Source organism: Callithrix jacchus, chromosome 5 (assembly GCF_049354715.1).
Source record: "Callithrix jacchus isolate 240 chromosome 5, calJac240_pri, whole genome shotgun sequence".
Classification (NCBI taxonomy): Eukaryota; Metazoa; Chordata; class Mammalia; order Primates; family Cebidae; genus Callithrix; species Callithrix jacchus.
This window is the reverse complement of record NC_133506.1, coordinates 71424525-71436802: the sequence shown is the minus strand read 5'-3', so window position 1 is coordinate 71436802 and position 12278 is coordinate 71424525. Positions and strand designations below refer to the sequence as shown.

Genomic DNA, 12278 nt, shown 5'->3' with positions numbered 1-12278 from the left:
AAAAGGGGTGGTTGGGTTGGGCTGGGAGGGCTTCCGAATCCTGCGATTTTGCTCTCGCGGACCCTTTTGGGGTCCTTCTCTCTTCTTCCTTCACTGTGAGGAAGAACAAGAAGAAGAATCTCAGTGTTTCACTGGCTGCCTCGTTATCAGACGCCTTACTGGTTAGTGAAACATTGAGGTTTCCTGGGGCGTAAGTGTTGCTGTTGTTATTAGACTGTTGGGCTTGGAAAACAGTAAGTTACTGGACTATGGTCCGATGTAAGCTTAACCTCAAATCCTATCTCGAAAGAAGATTTGTAAGAAGCGTAATGGTAATGGGCCTTCCGTAATGATAATGGTCACTAGTGCCAACAGCTTGCTTTTTCTTTCTCCAGTTGCGAATGTTAGTATGGAAAAATGCCCTTATGATGGCAACCTCTATTGAGTAAAAAATAAAGGCCAAATTCGTATAGCTCATTTTTTCTTCGCTTAAAATACTTTGTTGTTTAAATCGTTACCGCGGAAATCTCGAAGACTAAAAGGGATTTCGTAGAGATTGGCTATTTGTAGGTAAAATACATCCGTAGTCTCAGAGAAACCACTGCATTACTACCGCATATCCTGGCAACTGCAATTTGGGTCAAGGGATGAATCTCAGAACTCCAGTTTTTATCCCGCTGCAGATCCTACTCAAAGCAATACGAAAGCACTCCAGCTGTGTTTTATAAGGCAGTTTAAAGGGTTGGATTCCCTGAGATGATAGGATTGGTAAATAAATAGGTAAAGCAGTTTAACAATTTTACCCAGCACTGTTAGCGGTCTATCTAGTACATAGAAGGCTTATGAGAAGTTTTGCAGCAGTAAGCGATCTGGGGGCTGTTGAAAAGCCTTGTGATCATGCGCTTGCTGTATAGCTGCAGCACAATACGGAAGAATCTCAAGGTGTTCTAAGGATGTAAGGCAGATTCACCGAAGTTTGGAAGCAGTTCATGTTAGCCTTTTGATCCCTGAGAAATATATGTATTTTTAGCAAGCACTGTAAAATACGAGTAGGCTGCAAGTTGTATGAGTTTTATTGATTTTTAAATTACCAATAGAGACATATTGATAATCAAAGCCTGAAAATGCTTTTCAGAGGAGAGAATCTCAAGGTGACCTAATAAAATTGAAAATGGATACTATGGACAATTCAGTTTTGAGGAAAGATGATTGTGAACCACAGAATTCCAGCAGGCTTAACAAACAGGATTTTCAGGGCCTTTAAGGAAGATTTTGAAAATTGTGGATAGCAGAGTGTGAATGCTGTTTCCTGAAAAAAAAAAAAAAAAAAAAAATTTTTTTTTTTGAGGGACTTAGCCTCTACTTTTTCAGTAGTCATTTTCTAAGTAAGATGACCCTCTCTTCAAATGCTTTAGTTGGGTATTGCAAAACCCGATTTTGGTTTCATGGTAGTCGTTTGTAGATGATATGTATACTTCAACTTTATTTTCTGCTTATGTGTTGAAAGAAGCAACCCCTGTTAAGTGGGGTCAGCCGGGAAAATGTTGGTTTTTAAAATTCACATATCCTAGCATTTTAGGTAAATAGGGTATTGGACATGAAACCTTTTTAGGCCGTTGTAAGATATTAAAACTTTTTTTTTTTTTTTTGAGACGGAGTTTTGCTGTTGTTACCCAGACTGGAGTGCAATGGCACGATCTCGGCTCACCGCAACCTCCGCCTCCTGGGTTCAAGCAATTCTCCTGCCTCAGCCTCCCGAGTAGCTGGGACTACAGGTGCGCACCACCATGCCCAGCTAATTTTTTGTATTTTTAGTAGAGACGGGGTTTCACCTTGCTAAGACCAAAATGGTCTCGATCTCTTGACCTCGTGATCCACCCGCCTCGGCCTCCCAAAGTGCTGGGATTACAGGCTTGAGCCACCGCGCCCGGTCAATATTAACACTTTTGTAAATTGTGTTAACATTTCTAAAATGTATTCATTTAAAAACAAAGTGATATTTTTTCTGGATGTTTTAATAAAAGGGAAAAATACAGATTGACTCATTAATGATGTCTTTTGATTCAAAGTTATTGGTGAGAGAATGTAATGTAATAGGATGCTCCTGTGAATAATGTATCTGAAACATTTTCAGCTTCAGGTTATTCAAAATTAAATGTGGCCTCCTTTTTAGATTTTAAGTAATAAATGAGGTGAAGCCACTGACCATACTTGAAAACAAATCCATAGTAGGTTTCCAGACTCAGTGGATAGATCTTGTTGCTTTCATCAGATTTTGTAGCACTGGACATTTCTCTGTTCATCTTCTCTGGTAAGATCAGGATGACTGTCATTTTCTTTGCCTTTAATTTGGCTGGTGATTTAAAGTTGTAGAACTTCACTCTTTACCAGTTTATCAAGTGCAAATTTTGGAGAGTTTGATGTCTCTTGAAATTAATAGGGAGTCAGGGAGTTGGGCTATTACAATTTGTGAATACCTAAAGTTTCAAAGGTATTTTGTAGAATGTAGTGAAAAGTTATAGTTAACAGTGGTATGCACTCATGAATATAGAGATTAATCATCAGGGACCTAACTTTTTTTTAATTGGTAACTTTACTATAATAACAAACAGGTCCTATTCCACAGGCTTTATCTGTCTCAACACAGTCTTCACTATAACCCTAGGAGGTAGGTACTGTTGTTACTGGTGTTTTCAGCTGAGACACAAAGAATTAAGTACATCTGTTAAATGACAGAGCCTAGATTCATACTGGCTTTTGGACTCTTGAACTTGTGCTCATGACCATTCTGTCTGCCTCTGGCAATTATATATTTTATATAGCTGCAATTGAATAATCAAATGTGAAGGATAAACTTGTAGGTGACAAAGAATAAGGGAGCTTTTAGAAAGGTGATTCAATTCCAATTTTTATTCTATTCAGTTTTGTTCAGATCTGTTTCTTTCTAGTCTCCCAAGGGTTTCTAGGGAGGTTTTCAACAGTGATAAATTATATTGTGTCATAGAGGATAGATTGTTAACTGTTTTAGTGTAGACATTCTTTTGTCTAGATTTTTAAGTGTTTTTTGTTTTCTAAGTCTTTGGGAATCTTTGTAATCTAAGCTGATGTGTTTATTTTTACAGGTGTTTTAAGAGTTTTAACTACTTGTTTAAGAATTTGACCTCGATTTCTGAATGAGATATTACTTCTGCCAGCATTTATCCGATTAAGGTGTATTTGTTCTCAGATTGAAGTGTTACACAAACTAATGGAAAATAAAAATATATAATATAACTTAAGATAATCAACACTTTGGATTGCAGGTTTATTAAAGAAAGTTTTGTTTGTTCAGTATGTACAGCCAGCCGAACGGTGCCATTAAGATACAGGGCTTAGCATTTTATGGTTGCGCAGCTTTATTGGTGATGCAGCTGAATGCTAGTGAGGAAATGTTCTTTAGTATATGTACTGGCAGAGGACTGATGATTCGTGTTACGAGCGTTCCCTGCATTTTATTTCTAATGAAAAGGAACTATAGTAATAGATCAGTGAGTGATAAGTTGATAAGAGAAACAAGATACGCTATCTTAAAAGGTCATGATAAAAATACAGAAATTGCCCAAGAACTTTCTGTAATCTATGTAAGTAATCATAATGGTAAATAGCAATAAGCTAGTCATGTATTACATTTATGCAGTGTGTTTGTAGGATTCCTGTTTGTGTTTCCTATATGTAACCAGGATGTGACCCTCAGGAAGTTCTTAGTGGAGACTATTAAGTGAAGAGGTTCATAGTTTTAAGATATTTAGGCCACAGAAGCATATTAGTATATTTTTTGTAGGTAATGGAGTTGGCATTGTAATGCAAGTATGTCAGATATGACATGTGGGCAAGTGTTCTAAACGTTTTTTCCTATGTCTCTCTTCCGTAATCTGGAAGAAATGCCACAAGCTATGAAAATTCATGTCAGTTTGATTTGGGATACTGAAACTAATGCAAAATCATTACTCTTCCCAGTCTCATAGTATGATAAGTGAGGAAGATTAGAATCAGGGCTGTACCAGTTTCAAAATACTGATGCTGAATTGACATGATTATTAGCAAATGCAAAGTGATACTGATATTGGTTAATATATTCTCAGGAGATCAAGAGTGACCAAAGTAAAGTCAGCATAAGAGAAGTTTCCCTGGAGGTGATTTGAAGGGTAAAGTGTACATCATCACTTTTTTTTTTTTTTGAGACGGAGTTTCGCTCTCGTTACCCAGGCTGGAGTGCAATGGCGCAATCTCGGCTCACTGCTACCTCCGCCTCCTGGGTTCAGGCAATTCTCCTGCCTCAGCCTCCCGAGTAGCTGGGATTACAGGCGCGCCCCACAACGCCCAGCTAATTTTTTTTTTTGTATTTTTAGTAGAGACGGGGTTTCACCATGTTGACCAGGATGGTCTCGATCTCTCGACCTCGTGATCCACCCGCCTTGGCCTCCCAAAGTGCTGGGATTACAGGCTTGAGCCACCGCGCCCGGCCCATCATTACTTTTTAAGTGTGTGACGTATTAAGGAGTAATAGAGAAAGACGTAAGTTGCAAATAGGAAAGATTGGGGTTGGGAAGAACTGTGATCATTGGGCTTCATGTGATGATGTGTTTCATTATTTGTTTTCAAAGTAGGCATGGGAGGCAGGAAGAAACAGATCTGGACAAGTATACTATTAGGCTGAGTATTATTTCAGAGCTCTTACACCACAGTCAAAATGATAGAAAGACAGTTATCTTTGTTGTATCCTTTTTTTCTATACATGTAACACAGTTCTCATTAGAGTACTGCAAAGGGATTCTTTCATCACATTTTCTCATATCTTTACGATAAATTGTATAACCAAACCTAAAAGCTAAAATATATTGTAAGCTATCCTGATGTGCTGCTTCATAATTGAGATACATTTCCGTGTGATTTCTGTCTATCTGGGTACATGATACAGTTTTCAAAAGGACAGTGTGTTTTCTATTTCTCTCTTTTTTTTTTGAGACAGTGTCTGGCTGTTGCCCAGGCTGGAGTACAGTTGTGGGATCTTGGCACACTGTAGCCTTCACCTCCATGGCTCAAGCAATTCTCTCACTTCAGCGTCCTGAGTAGCTGGGACGACAGGAATGCACCACCACGCGTGGCTAATTTCTTTTTTTTTTTTTTTTTTTTTTTTTAGAGATAGGGTTTCAAATTGTTGCCCAGGCTGGTCTTGAACTCCTGGGCTCAAGCAAGCTTCCCACCTCAGCCTCCCAAAGTACTGGGATTACAGGGATGCACCACTGCACCCAGCTGACAGTATGGTTTTTTTTTTGATGTGGTCAAGATCAAAAAATTTTTTTTTGAAATAAGATCTTACTGTGTCACTCAGGCTGGAGTGAAATGACGCAATCATGGCTCCCTGCAGCCTCCACCTCCCAGCTTCAAGTGATCCTCCCACCTCAGCCTCCTGAGTAGCTGAGGCTACAGGCATGTCACCATGCCCTGCTTTTTTTTTTTTTGCATTTTTATAGAGATGGGGTTTTGCTATGTTGCCCAGGCTGGTCTCAAACTCCTGAACTCAAGCTATCCTCCTACCTCAGCCTCCCAAAGTGCACAGATTACGGGCATGTGCCACTGTACCTGGCCAAGAATACCATTTTCTGAAAAGAAGTAGCAGAAGTTCATGAGATCGTGAATTATGAATCTGAAACCCATGTAAAAATTTCATTTTTGTTCTTGTGACTTAGTTTCTAGTATTTTATTAATGAAAATGGTTTCTAGCTTGACATAGATTCCAGTTCATGAGTTCTATTAAAATTCCTTCCCTGAAACAACTTGGTACTTTCGCTTGTATGTCTGGCATTAATTTTCTTTCCGTATTATCATTGCCATTTAGCATTAAGTGAAAGCAGATTCATGGTAATTAACAAAGGAATTACAAATGACCACCACAAATACTGAAAGAAGTCATTGATTTGATATTGCGGTGAATATCAGAAGATGTAATCATTTTCCACTTATAAAAAGTGAATTGTCCATTTAACATTCTAAGTCTAAGCAAATGTGCTTAATGCATATTGTATTAGTCAATGCAAAAAGTTAAATATGCCCAGGCTGAAAGAAGGCATATACTGTATGGTCATTCCTGTACCAAATGATTTCTTTGGAATTTAAACAAATGTGTTAAGTATTTTATTCCTAATTTAGGAAGAAAAAGCAGCTAATGATTTCTGACATTGTACATAGATTAGTAGCATGTCACTCTGTTATTTAGTAATCACTATAGATAGTAAGGAATTAAAGTTGTTAGTGAGGAAAACAGGTGTATCCTGCCATTTGCTTTCTTTTTGTGATAGTTTTGAGCTACGATCAATCCTGTGTGCAAGTCACTCAAGCAACCAGAAAGTGTCTTTGTGATATGCATTTGGTCTCATCTCATGAAGTTGCAATTATTTGTTACCATCCTTGCCACTCTTTGGCAATTACTTTGATTTCAAAGAGGATTTATCTTAGTGTTTCATAGAATTGAAACACAAAATTTCTTTACAGGTTTAAAGTTGTAATAGGAAAAAGTCATAGAGTTTTCTGACATTTATTTAATTTTATTTTTTTGAGATGGAGTCTCACACTGTTGCCTGGGCTGGAGTGCAATGGCACAATCTTGGCTCACTGCAACCTCTGCCTCCTGGGTTCAAGAGATTCTCCTGCCTCAGCCTCCCGAGTAGCAGGGACTACAGGCATGTGCCACCATGCTCGGCTAATTTTTGTATTTTTAGTAGAGACAGGGTTTCACCATGTTGGTCAGGCTTGTCTCGAACTCTTGACCTGTGATCCACCCACCTTGGCCTCCTAAAGTGCTGGGATTACAGGTGTTAGCCACCGTGCCTGGCTTAGTTTTCTGACATTTTTTAATAGTGACATTGTTGGTAAAGTCAGTACCTGTCTTATAGCTCACATAACATTATTCTTCCAGAGTTAATGAGAAAAGAGGAGCTTCATTTTTTTGTCCTTTTTTATAGGTAGTGCTGATCAAAATCAAGAAATTATTTTGATACTCTAGGTCTTTGCTGGGTTCAACCCACAGACCTTGGCGGAATGCTGGATGAACAAATGCACTCCTATACTGATATCTGGTGAAAGAGTGGGCTGGGGGACCAAGCAGCTTATAGACCCCAAGGAAGGTGCTGTAAAGAGTCAGCACTCTGATCACCTGGCACTGCAGGCATTTATTCAGCATAGATTTAATAATAGAGACTTTGGGTCAACATATTTGTGGATAATTAACATGGTCACCCTCCCAGAAGAGAGCAGTCCTGTAGATGATTAAAGGTCAGGCTCTGTGGCCTAAGTAAACTAGGTTATCTACATCAGTTTCTTTACATCCTCTTGTTATGTAACCTATGCTTTCAGGCACCAATAAGAGAATCTGGCTACCTTCAGCCAAGTCCTATTCTGAAGCTTTTGTAAAACCGTCTAGCTATCCAAGAAGGTGTGTATTTTTCCTATAATTTTTCTCTTTTAATTTCTCCCACCACCCTGACCAGATTCCTACATCTCCCCCTTTTGTTTTTAGTGTAAGGTTTTGTTGATTGAAGAGTACAGATGTGTGCAGTAACAGGTCTGTCAGGTGTGGTAGTCACTACTTGTATTCCGGCTTTGCATCCTAGAATTAGTAAATAACATAAGACAAACATGAGTATAATTAGCAACATTCTTTTCCAATCAAGGAGTGACCCCCGCCACTCCAATCCAGGAGGGAGGTTCTCACACACCCTTCCATATGGCTGTTTGTTGGGCATGTAGACCTATGGCATTTAGGGATTCTAGAATTTTAGGTCGTTTTTTTATTTTTTTTGAGATGGAGTGTTGCTCTGTAGCCTAAGCTACAGTGGCGCAATCTCAGCTCACTGCCACCTCCACCTCCCGGGTCCCAGTTCAAGCAATTCTCCGGTCTTAGCCTCCAGAGTAGCTGGGATTACAGGCACATGCTACCATGCCCAGCTAATTTTTGTATTTTTGGTAGAGGCGGGGTTTCACTGTGTTGGCCAGGCTGGTCTTGAACTCCTGACCTTGTGATCTGCCTGCCTTGGCCTCCCAAAGTGCTAGGATTACAGGTGTGAACCACTGCGCCCAGCCTACAATTTTAGTTTTAAGTTGCTTTACGTCTGCTGTTAAATTGTAATGAGAGGTTCCCCAGAGGTGGTGTTTCACCTTATCCCAGCTGTGTATTGATTGGTTCCATGGTAGAGAAGTGACGCAGATACTTCCCAGTCACAGTTTAATTACTGACAGAATGCCAGTGCATCTTGTCGCTCCACTACCTATTCCAAGGCAGCCTTGAGGGCTTGCAGATGTGCAAGAATCTTTTGATCTATACCCTGCTGTAAGAGAGGTTCATTAGACACATTTCTGGCCAAATTATCTACAAAGGTAGCTGTTTGTACTGGTTTAGTAGCAGATGCTACAGCAACACTAGCAGTTGCTAGGATGACTATGGCTGAGACTATAAAGGCTATAAGTGTAACTATGAATCTTTTGTGTTTGACCTGGGACAGGGCACGTTCTAAGGCGGCAAGAGCCGAGGAACCTTGCCAATTGTGTGTTAAATTGCCTGGTAGGAAGCCTCAGATTGTCTCCTTAAAACCATTACACTAGTAATATTAGATATATTGTAATTAGTGACACAAGAGGCAAATCAAGCCTGTCGCTGCACTCTGGTCACAAACGTGGAGTTTTGGGGTGTAATGGAAATATCGGTTCCCATAAGGAAAACATATGGATGGGTAGTGCAAATTAGGCACTGATCTGTGTGATTATGATTAAAGGTCATAGTATAATTGATACTGGAATTATGATATGTTCCATGCCAGGTGTTAAGGGAGGTGCTAAGATGTCCGAGGTGCCATAAAGTGTCTTGGGGTGGCATGGGCTCTACTTAGGGTTTGGGATATCCCATCCCCCCATCGGCCAAAATCATAGAGGAATGGGACGTGGCTATGAAATTGTTACTGATGCCATGATGGATGCAGATATCATTACGATCACCCTGCAAATGACCATGGGGCTTCAGTCTAAGATGTTATAATTGCCTAACTTGAGGCCACGGGCTTGTCCCCTATGACAGACCTCCCAGCCAAAGTGGAATTTATTGCTTTCCCATCTTGGTTCTTTATTTTCTTTTTTTTGACAGAGCCCTGCTCTGTCTTCAGGCTGGAGTGCAATGGCATGATCTTGGCTCTCTGCAACCTCCACTTCCTTGGTTCAAGTGGTTTCCCTGCCTCAGCCTCCCGAGTAGCTGAGAGTACAGGTGTGCGCCACCACACCCGGCTAATTGTTTTTTTGTATTTTATTGGAGATGGGTTTCACCATGTTGGCCAGGATGGTCTCAATCTCCTGACCTCATGATCTGCCTGCCTTGGCCTCCCAAAGTGCTGAGTTTACGAACGTGAGCCACCATGCCCGCCCATCTTGGTTCTTTAGCACAGGGAAGAATGTTGGGGAAAGTGGCATTGGTTGCATGGCCCAGTTTGAGGCTACTGGCAATCAAGAATGTTAAGGCATTTCCCTGGCCATAACGTAGCCATACTTGTGTTTGGGCGGGTACATAGTAACTTTGACAAAAGTAACTTTTATAACTTACACACAGTGGGAGGATAGTGGAGTGATAGGTATGTTACCTGACACCTTAGTCCAATGTGTATCATTAATGAGGGACCCCGCTGGGGTAAATCTATCCCTCCCAGCACAGCAGTTACATTATTAGAGGCTGGGAAGGGGGTGTCTGCCCAGGTTACAGGGCAAAAGAAAGGCGGATCTAAGATATGAGCCCAATAGAGTGTAGCAGGAAAAGGTTGCAGGCAAAGCGAGAGGATAAAAAGGATTAATACCCTACTCGAATCACAATGTACAACAGAGAGCACAGCAAGGAGCAAATTAGCTGAAGTGAATGGTGTCTGCATCTGGAGCAGGATTTGCTTAGCCTCCTGAGTTGTCTTCTTCAGTGTCCCTTAGGTAACATCTGGGGGCCTGTGGTGTCCAAGGAAGTCACGTTGTCTGGGGCTTTGGGTCCTGCAGGGCCATTTTCTTCATTTCTGGTACCGGGTTGGGTCCTAGCCATGCCATGGTATAGTTTGATGCATTGTGCTAGAATGCAAAGATGACCTGAAGGGGTGTGAACACAAGCATATCCTCTTCCCCACATTAGCAATTCATTTGGACCACGCAGTACATTACTATTTATATCTTTCCATAAAACTTCAGGTTTTATGTCTTGAGAGGTTTTAGCAAAGTGCTTTTCTACAGCTGATTGAAATTTATCATCTAAATTTTAAAAATTAAGGGTAAATGAGGCTTGTACTAGTAGTGTTGCAGGGTTCTTATACTACCACTTTTTTGTTTTCTGAGCATATTTTTTTTTTTTTTGAGACGGAGTTTCGCTCTTGTTACCCAGGCTGGAGTGCAGTGGCGCGATCTTGGCTCACCGCAATCTCCGCCTCCTGGGTTCAGGCAATTCTCCTGCCTCAGCCTCCCGAGTAGCTGGGATTACAGGCACGCGCCACCATACTCAGCTAATTTTTTTTGTATTTTTAGTAGAGACAGGGTTTCACCATGTTGACCAGGATGGTCTTGATCTCTTGACCTCGTGATCCACCCGCCTCGGCCTCCCAAAGTGCTGGGATTACAGGCTTGAGCCACCGTGCCTGGCCTTCTGAGTATATTTTTAAGGGTGGAGTGGGCACGTTCTATTATGGCCTGTCCTTGGGAATTTATATGGGATGCCTGTGCAATGTTGGATGTTCGATGTGTGACAAAATTGTTGACATTGTGAGCTGGCATAAGCTGGACCATTATCCGTTTTAATTTTTCTGGGTTGCCCATAAATGGGCTAGCAGCTCCATTATCTCTAATGCCTTTTCTTATCTCTTTATAAGCATCAAAAGAAATGGGGTCATGTACTGGATTGCCTTGTGGATCTTGCATTATTGGGCAGGCCAAGAGCTCCACTTCTAATGCTGCTTGCCTGCTTGCCCATAAATGCAAAAGTTTAATGATATACTGAGTGGACTCTCCAGGAGGAACACGTGCACTTATTAGATGAGTGTTGGTATCAATGGATACATATAAATATCTTAGTTTTCCAAATTCAGGGATGTGTGTAACATCTGTTTGCCATAACTGATTAGGCTCTAGCCCTCTAGGGTTAACACCTGTTGAAGGAGGGGGCCATACCTGTGAGCTGACAATCTGGGCATTGCAGGATAATTTGTTTAGCTAGTCTCTGGGTAAGTTGAAATTGTTTAGGTAAGTTTCTCCAGTTTTGGTGGAAAAATTGATGTGATTGGGTGGTTTGGTCAAGCAGTGATGTCATGACCTGTAGGTCTGCTTGATCATTGCCCTAAGCCAGTGGACCAGGCAGTGAGCTATGGGCCTGAATGTGTGTAATAAAAATAGGATGTGTGCATTGATCTAGCAGTTGCACACAGGGTGGTCTCCAGAGTGGACTTAATGAGGGCTGTCTCAAGGCTCTGCAGTAAGTAAATAGAATAAGCAGAATCACTAACAATATTGATGGGCTAAGAGGAAAAGGTTTCCAGGGCCAATATTAAAGCTCCAACCTCAGCTCTCTGAATGCTAGTAAATCCAAATCAAATGAGGGAATTATGTGGTCTCTACCAAAACATGCTTTTGTGTTTACCAGAGGCATCAGTAAACAGTGTTAAAGCATCACATAATGGGGGATTGAACTATTTTTGTAGGCAAAACCACAGAAGTACAAGACAAAACTGAAGGAATTTGTCAGTAGGAAAGGTATGCTGTATAGGGCCTGTATAATCATAGAGAGCTATTTGCAGGTCCATAGATAATGGCAATACTGCTTTGAATTTCTTTTTATTTAAAGGAATCCTGATGATTTTAGGGTAATAACCTAGCAATTGATTACATTGTTTGCGACCTGAATAGATGACTTTACTGACTAACTGGATACAGGGAGAGAGAGTTCTAGTCCTGGTATGTGAGCAAAAAATCCATTCTAGAAAGCATAGCCCTGGGGCCATCTGTCTTATTAACTCTGTAGGGGAGTGTTTGGTGGGAAAAATAAACAATTGAATTGGATATTCTGGGTCTGTGCATTCTAGCTGCCTCTGAGAGATAGCTAGTTCTATCTCCTCAATTTCCCTTCTTTCTTCAGGGGTTAAATACTTGGGAGAATCAGGGAAGCATTGCCTTTTAAGATAGAAAACAGGTTTCGCAATTTACAGTAGTTATGCCCAGGGGGGGTGAAGCCGGTTAACACTGCCCAGTAATTGTTGATAATC

At 40.8% G+C, this 12278-nt stretch overlaps 1 protein-coding gene across 50 annotated transcripts in view; it reads left to right on the top strand.

Annotated features, from left to right (window-relative positions):
• LOC100894160 (leucine-rich repeat-containing protein 37A2) overlaps positions 1-12278 on the top strand; it is a 75254-nt gene that overhangs the window by 408 nt on the left and 62568 nt on the right. The gene's annotated exons all lie outside the window — the stretch shown is intronic.